The sequence below is a fragment of the Bufo gargarizans genome, chromosome 1 (assembly GCF_014858855.1).
Source record: "Bufo gargarizans isolate SCDJY-AF-19 chromosome 1, ASM1485885v1, whole genome shotgun sequence".
In the NCBI taxonomy this organism is placed as follows: domain Eukaryota; kingdom Metazoa; phylum Chordata; class Amphibia; order Anura; family Bufonidae; genus Bufo; species Bufo gargarizans.
The window spans coordinates 23,909,752-23,918,212 of record NC_058080.1 but is presented as its reverse complement, the minus strand read 5'-3'; positions in this window follow the sequence as shown (position 1 = coordinate 23,918,212).

The window sequence follows — 8,461 nt, the reverse complement described above, 5'->3', positions numbered from 1 at the left end:
TCGTCCAGTCATTGGGATTGCTGTTGGGATATTATGGGATTATTTTGCCTGCTGGAATTACTACTCTATAGATTTATGATACTTGTTCCTGAGCCTCACTGGGATCTTAAGTTGAGATTAGCTGTGGAATATCAGCTCTCCGCTACATTGGTTGGCAGCGCTGGGATCCAGACTCACAGAGGAACAAAGATTAATGGAGATTGATTACTCCACTTCAAAACGATCCACACTTAAAGATCTTCTGGAAGCAAGAGGTATTGCAGCCAGCAACAAAACAAAGGCAACACTTATCTCTGAAATAATGGCAGAAATCCGAACAGAGGTTGATTCGGTCACTGCACAGAGGGACGAGACAGACGGAACAGAGCAAGCAGAGTTCCAAAGGCAGCTCTTATTCAGATTGTCATTTTGTGGGGAGAACCCACCAGTGGAAATTATCTCCAAGACAATGACCGAGGTTCAAGAATTTATAACGCGGCAAAGGAGACCACAAACACCAAGCCCAGCAGTGTCTATGGTGCAAGAGGGTAAGCCAAAAATTCCATACCAGGCATTTAAAATGTATGTAGAAGCAGGGGAAGATATAGATGCATTCCTCCAAGACTTTGAAAGACTATGCACGTTACATAAAATACATATGGAAGATTGGGTACCCATCTTAGCAGGACGGTTAACTGGGAGGGCAGCTGAAGCCTACCGTACGATACCAGATACAGAAATTAGGAATTACAGCAGTGTGAAAGAGGTTATCCTGGCCCGATATGCTATGACACCAGAGGCATACCAGAGACGGTTCAGGGAATTGAAAAAAGCAAAAAAAAACTTGCATGCAGAATGGGATTGCTGTTTACAAAGGGCAGCCCTCGGATGGGTACAGGCGAACCAGGCACGGTCCATGGAGGACCTATTACAAATGCTGCTACTAGAACAGTTCTATGATGGGATACCCGCAGACCTGCAGGAATGGGTGAGAGACCGTAACCCCACGTCTATCACAGAAGCAGCTAAAAAGGCCGATGACTATATGGATGCCCGCAGGCAGCACAAGCTTGTGGGTGTTAAACCAGCTGTGCGACCTCTAGGGGGAAACCAATTTTCAGCTAGCACCAACACACCACTGAGACCGCTACCCCCACCAGCTCCTACAGCGGCTCAACCGAGGTTTCGCCCACCCTCCTCTGTGCAATGCCACCAGGGCCAGAGGTGGGGACACTACAAGCGGGAATGCCCGCACCTTAGAGACCGATCCACCTGGATTCGACCAGGACCACCACCACCACCGAGAGCAGCAGCACACCACTATCACCCACCGCTTATGGCTCTGCAGTTCCAGTCACCACTATAGAACAGTGGGAAGTACTCCACAAAGCCAACCCACTACAAGCACAGGCGGATAATCGGCAGCACCACAGGCAAACAGTATACCTGGAGGGGAAACCTTTGCAGGGACTCAGAGATTCGGGAGCAACCATAACCTTGGTCCAAAGCCACTTGGTCGCGGACAAAGCTAAAACCAATAAGACTGTGGCTGTCAGGGTTGCTGGGGGAGCCGTATATCGGCTGAATACAGCAAGGGTTCATTTGCATTGGGGTGCGGGGTCAGGGACTGTGGAGGTGGGGTTGATGCCCCAATTACCCGCAGAGGTGAAAATGGGAAATGACCTGGGAAAGCTCACATCTGCATTTGAGCCGCAAACCACAACCACTGAGGAAGCACATCCAGTGGTCACCAGGCAACAGGCCCGCACCCAGGACTACAACACACTGCCGGAGGTCCAGGTAAGACAACCTTCCCCTTCCCTAGACTGTGTCCCTTGGGCCCCTCCTGACGAATTTGCGGCAGAGGTGATCACTGACCCTACTCTACAAGTATATAGAGACAAAGTCACCTCTGACCAACCGGGGGCGGAGGGGGAAAGATTTGTATGGGATAGGCAGCTATTATACAGGGAGTCAGACAAGAAGGTAGCTGGGTCAGACCGGATAGTTATGAGACAGCTAGTTGTACCACAGAGGTACCGAGCCAAACTGCTCCGGATAGCGCACGATATTCCGTTATCCGGACATTTGGGGGTCAGTCGTACTAGATATCGGCTGACCCAAAGTTTCTTTTGGCCAGGAATTAGCCAGGGAGTACGCAAATATTGCAGCACCTGTGATACGTGCCAGAGGGTAGGAAAGAGGCGGGACCGGCGGAAAGCAAAGTTACACCCGCTACCTATAATCGAGGAACCGTTCCATAGAATAGCCGTAGATATAGTAGGTCCCCTCCGGAAACCTACCCCCTCTGGAAAGAGGTATATTTTGACGGTGGTGGATTACGCCACCCGCTACCCAGAGGCTGTAGCCTTGACAAACATCCACGCAGAAACCGTGGCAGAGGCCCTGATGCAGATTTTCTCCTGGATGGGGTTACATAGGGAGATCATCTCGGATCAGGGTACTCAATTCACTGCAGATGTCACCCAGCACCTCCGGAAATTTAGCAAAATCAGACCTATAATCAGTGCCCCCTACCATCCTCAGACCAACGGGCTCTGCGAGCGGTTCAATGGCACCTTAAAACAAATGCTCCGAACCTTTGCTGAGACCCACCGATACTGGGAACGATTCCTGCCTTACCTCCTCTTTGCTTACCGGGAGGTGCCGCAGGAATCCACAGGATTCTCCCCATTCGAATTGTTGTTCGGGAGGAGAGTAAGGGGACCGCTGGACTTAATTAGGGAGCATTGGGAGGGAGACAGGAGCGCAGATGGCACCCCCATTGTACCATATGTGTTGGCGCTCCGAGATCGCTTGGAAGCTCTAACCAAGACGGTAAAGGAAAACCTCCGGGCGGCTCAGACGCGCCAGCGCACATGGTACGATCGGGGCGCCAGGGACCGTAGCTTCCAGGTTGGGCAGAAAGTTTTAATTTTGAAACCTGTCGGACATGATAAGTTACAGGCCACCTGGCAAGGCCCTTATAAAGTAGTGGAACAGAGATGTGACACCACTTATATAATTGGCCCCTGCACAGGGACTGGAGGGCGACGCATGCTCCATGTGAACATTATGAAGCCCTACCAGGAACGCTCAGAAGAGGTGACCGCTATTTGTGCACCCAGCTCTGAAGAGTTTGACAGTCTTCCCCTGCCGGATCTACTGGGGGACGGTCAGCTGACTGGGGATTTAGGAGAAGTTGTAATGGGGGACCGGCTGAGCCCACAGGAACGTACCGAGGTACAACAGCTGCTAAGAGAGAAGCAGGAGACCTTCTCCAATGTGCCTGGGTACACTCCTCTGGCCACTCACAGAGTAGAAACCCCAGGGCAACTACCCATGCGCCAGACTCCGTACCGCATCCCTGAAGCGGTGCGAGAGAATATGCGTAAGGAGATCGACGAGATGCTCCAGCTGGGGGTGATTGAGCCCTCAGACAGCCCCTGGGCATCTCCGGTAGTCCTCGTACCAAAGCGGGACGGTACGACCCGCTTCTGTGTAGACTACCGGAGGTTGAATGAAAAGACTGTATCAGACGCTTATCCGATGCCCAGGATAGTTGAACTGCTAGACCGGATGGCCAGAGGCCAATACCTCACTACTATTGATCTGTGTAAGGGGTACTGGCAGATACCCCTGGCTCAGGACGCCATCCCTAAGTCAGCCTTTGTCACCCCATTCGGCCTATACCACTTTAAGGTTATGCCATTTGGGATGAAAAACGCTCCGGCTACGTTCCAGCGGATGGTGGACCGACTTCTAGATGGGTTCCAGGACTACACCTGTGCCTACCTCGACGATATTGCAATTTTTAGCAATACCTGGCAGGAGCACTTAACCCATATAGGAGCGGTTCTAGACAGGATTAGGGAGGCCGGTTTGACGTTGAAACCGGCCAAATGCAGTATAGGAATGGCCGAGGTACAGTACCTGGGCCATCGAGTGGGTTGTGGGAAACAGAAGCCAGAACCAGCCAAAGTAGAGGCTGTAGCCCAATGAACTACCCCTAGGACTAAGACTCAGGTGTTGGCATTTCTAGGGACAGCAGGATATTACAGAAAGTTTGTTCCAATTATAGCGCCCTGGCCAAACCCCTTACTGACCTGACCCGTAAGAACCTTCCCCGCCAAGTAACCTGGACCCCGGAGTGTGAGCAGGCCTTCCAACATATGAAAAATGTACTTATTAATGCCCCTGTCTTGGCAGCTCCCAATCCAACTAAACGTTTTCTTGTTCACACAGACGCTTCTATGTTTGGATTGGGGGCAGTGCTGAGCCAAGTTGGGGCCGATGGCGGAGAACACCCCGTGGCTTACATCAGTCGCAAACTGTTACCCAGAGAAGTAAGCTACGCCGCCATCGAGAAGGAATGCCTGGCTGTGGTGTAGGCCCTAAAGAAGTTACAGCCGTATTTATATGGACAGGCTTTTTCCCTGCTCACGGATCACAACCCGTTAGTATGGCTGAACCGGGTGTCTGGGGACAATGCCAGGCTGCTGCGCTGGAGTTTGGCGCTGCAGCCTTTTGACTTTAATATTCAGTACCGCCCGGGCAAACAAAATGGAAACGCTGACGGGTTGTCGAGACAAACTGATTTGGAGAAATGATCCGTGAGCACCCCGGACATCCCCAAGCCGATCCGTGCTGGATCAGACTTTGTATGCCGGCTTGTGGGCAAGGGGGAGCAGTGTAGCGGATTGTATTTAGCCTGGCCTGTTTAAATCATGTAAAACGACATTCGGTTAATTGTATGGCTATGTATTGTAAACTGTAATGTTTACTATGTTAAATGCATTGCTTTTCTGTGCCTCCTCCCCTATCCCATTGTTTTCCCAGCAAGGTGTTGTCTCAGGGACCCTGGGAGACCAGTAATCTAGCTGCTCTGTCCCTCCTCCATCTCCCATCAGCCCTTGCTATTGTCTGGCCCCACCCTTCCTTGTACCATGGTCATCTATGTGCCCCATTGTATGTAAATAAGGCTGTTGGGGGGGTTTAAAGTAGATGTGCTATGTCTTAAAAAAAAGCGAGTTCTGCTCCTGATGCTGTGTGTCGTCCAGTCATTGGGATTGCTGTTGGGATATTATGGGATTATTTTGCCTGCTGGAATTACTACTCTATGGATTTATGATACTTGTTCCTGAGCCTCACTGGGATCTTAAGTGGAGATTAGCTGTGGAATATCAGCTCTCCGCTACACTTACGTTGCTGTGTACGTTGCGAGAAGTACTCCATTTCTCCTTTTTGTGGTAATTACGGTTTTTCCACACACGCTTAGGCTGCAGTTCCTCCTTTGAGAACAAGGACTTGGGGGGTCCTCCGGGTTCTGCGTGTTCCCACCAGGCTCCGGATTCAATATATAGATAAAAAAGAAAGAGACAGGAGGCAGCGCCTCGTGTGTAGAACCGTTTGGTAGTTTAAAACAACAATACACTGATTGTGCTTACAGTTTTGGGTTGTGATGAGTCACAACTCCTTTGAATCACTTTTGCTGGTATAAGCCAGTCCAGCTTGCGGGGGTGTCTACTGTTGCTGCCCAGGTTCTTACCCGTTGCCGTGGGATACAGTTTCCTGGATATGGAGAATAGTGGATAAATTGAAAAAATGAACCTTATTTGGAAGCGGCGCTGCTGCAGAAGAAGTAGGACTCAGTAGGTAAATAAAAGTGGATCTTTATTTGTATTCGTCCACGCATTTCAGGGGCGGACTGCCCCCTTCATCAGGACAGTAGGTCTGTGTACATTGTGGGTTTGTTTGTTGTCTGTTTTATTCTATCTGTTTGGGCGCGATAATCCTGGCCTCTGGGGGCGTGTAGGGGCGTGGGGAGGGAGGGAACAGGGGCGTGGACGCATGTGTTCTACCTTGTTTGCATGACGCCCATAGGAGGTATGCTGAGTGCCGGCTCGAAGCTGTGTGGGCGGTCTTTGTTGACATTTTACTTGTGGGTGGGGTATTGGTGACCCACTTCTTGGGCGGAGTCATGCTCTCACAGCGGTATGTCTATGCCTGAGCTCCGGTGTTTGTGAGCAGTGTATTGTGTTGTGAAGTGCTCCCTCGGCCACAAAAGATGTTTTTTATGTAAGCATGGCTTGGGCGGACTTAATGTTAGATGTTTTAGATCTCAGGGGCCTCCGTTTTCTGGTATGCGGTTTTCGGGTATGTGCGGCAAATCTGTACTGCTATTTTAGATTTTTTTATATATATATATATGCCCGCAGGAAAGAGGAGTGTCATGTGTTGCTTGTAGTCAGATTTGCAGTGAAAAAAGGGGGCATTTAAAGGCAGGAATAGAGAAGAGAAAGCAGTAGACTGAGATGAGAAATTATATATATATAGACAAAAAAAACAAAACAAAACAAAAAACAAAGTGGCAGCACCGTCACTGGTGTAGACAAAAGGGTGCAGCTGGCCCAATATGGATATAAGCCAATCCAAATAGATAACAATTGTAAAAAAGGGCAGCACTCCAGAAGGTAAAAATGCAAAAAATTACTTTATTTACCCAAATAGGACATGCAACTTATAAAGTGCTGAGTATATATAGCATTGTGCTAAATCATATCAATTTACAAAACATGTGTGTTCAATTCATAACATTTAAAATCAATTTGATAAGAAATACAATACATATACATAATGATGAAGTGTAACACAGACAATCACTAATTCATGATCATATTATAAATATCCAAATAACAAAGTGTACTCATGATTCTGCAGTGTATAGAAACTCATACACAAATCCATAATTACTATTCATATCATTAACAGTGTCAGCTGTGATCAATAATAAAGTGCCTAGTGCTTACTAAATGGTATTGCAGACGGAGGGTGAAGGAGGAGACAGAGCGTGGATGGCTGCCATTTATTATATACTGCGCATGTCTGAATGACGTATACTTCATGCTTCCGGGTTTCGGTGTAATCACAATGCCGAGGCTGCGTACTGCAGCCCTGATGTCCAATCTGCCATTCCTAATATGGGAATAGTGCCTTTACTGACAAGCGCATGCGTAGATGGCAGCATAGTCCGGTGCGCACAGGATCAAGGTGGTAATTGCACATATTCGTGCCATATAACTGTATGAGTGGCTAAGCGGGGTCGGATGAGGGCTACCACAACCAAAGAAGTGGAGCCGCCATCCGGGACCTCAGACCAACTGCGCATCCGCACGTTAGTGTAGAGTCGCACTCTGTCCGTGATCAAAACCCACCTATCACCACCTTTTTAAGAGGGCTCTCCTCACAACCACCTGCCATGTGAATAACGGACTGTAAATGCAAAAATCCCAAATATGAACATCCTCTGCACATTACAACCGCACGCCGTTCATAAATGCGGCCTCAGGTTTCCTCACTCCATACTCCGTGGCATACCATCAATAGTGGAAATAATGAAAAAATAGAAAATAATTAAAAACATGAAAATTCATAAAGAACATGTATTTTGTCCAGTACAAATAATCACAAGATATACACAGGTGCGGTCGACATCGCAATATGCAGCAAAAGGGCAAGCAACAGCCCTAGCCGACCCCAATTTTGTAGTCTACATTCAGACCATGCGGTTTAAGGGAATTCAGCGTATGAATCCACTTCAACTCCTTTTTTTTTTAACAAATTAGTTCTGTTGCCACCTCTCCTGGGCATTGGTATAAAATCGATGATACAACACCTCAAATCCCTTTCTGTGTGTTTTAAATCAACAAAATGTTTTGACACTGGCAGGTCAAGCCGTTTTTTCCTTATGCTTAGCCGGTGATTATTAAGACGTGACTTGAAGTCAGTGGTTGTCTCACCGACATAAATCAGATTGCACGGACACATAAGTGCATAGATAATATAGCTGGAATCGCAGGTAAGATAATGTCGTATCTGATATGTGATCCCAGTTTGAGGATGCACAAATTTTTTACCATTTAGGATATATTTACAATTAACGCATGATAGACATGGGAAACATCCAACACTGCTTGTTGTCAGTGTTGTCTGCCTAGCCGTTTTTGTGTACCTACATCGGCCTTGACCAACTGATATTTAATGCTCTTGGATCTGCGATAGGACATTAAAGGCAGAGAATGAAATTCCTTAATTGTACTATGGCAACCCCCCAGTATATTCCAATGACGTCGAATGATGTTTCCTATCTCTGTACTCTGTTCAGAGTGCGTCGAAATGAAAGGTATGCTAACCAACTTAGTTTCCTTTTAAGAGTATACTCCCTATTTAGTCTCCTAGCCATTTCTTTTTTCTCATAAAGTAATTTGGATGGATAACCCCGCTTCTTAAACGTATTTATCAGTATATCCAAAGTGTTATCAAACACTTCCGGATCTGAGACTATACGTGTGGCCCTTAAAAACTGAGAATAAGGTAGGGATCTGACCATAGACCTACGGTGATTGCTGCTGTACGTCAATAGTTTGTTCCTGTCAGTCGGCTTGGTGAACAGTTGAGTCTGCAGCTTGCCGTCCGCCAGGAT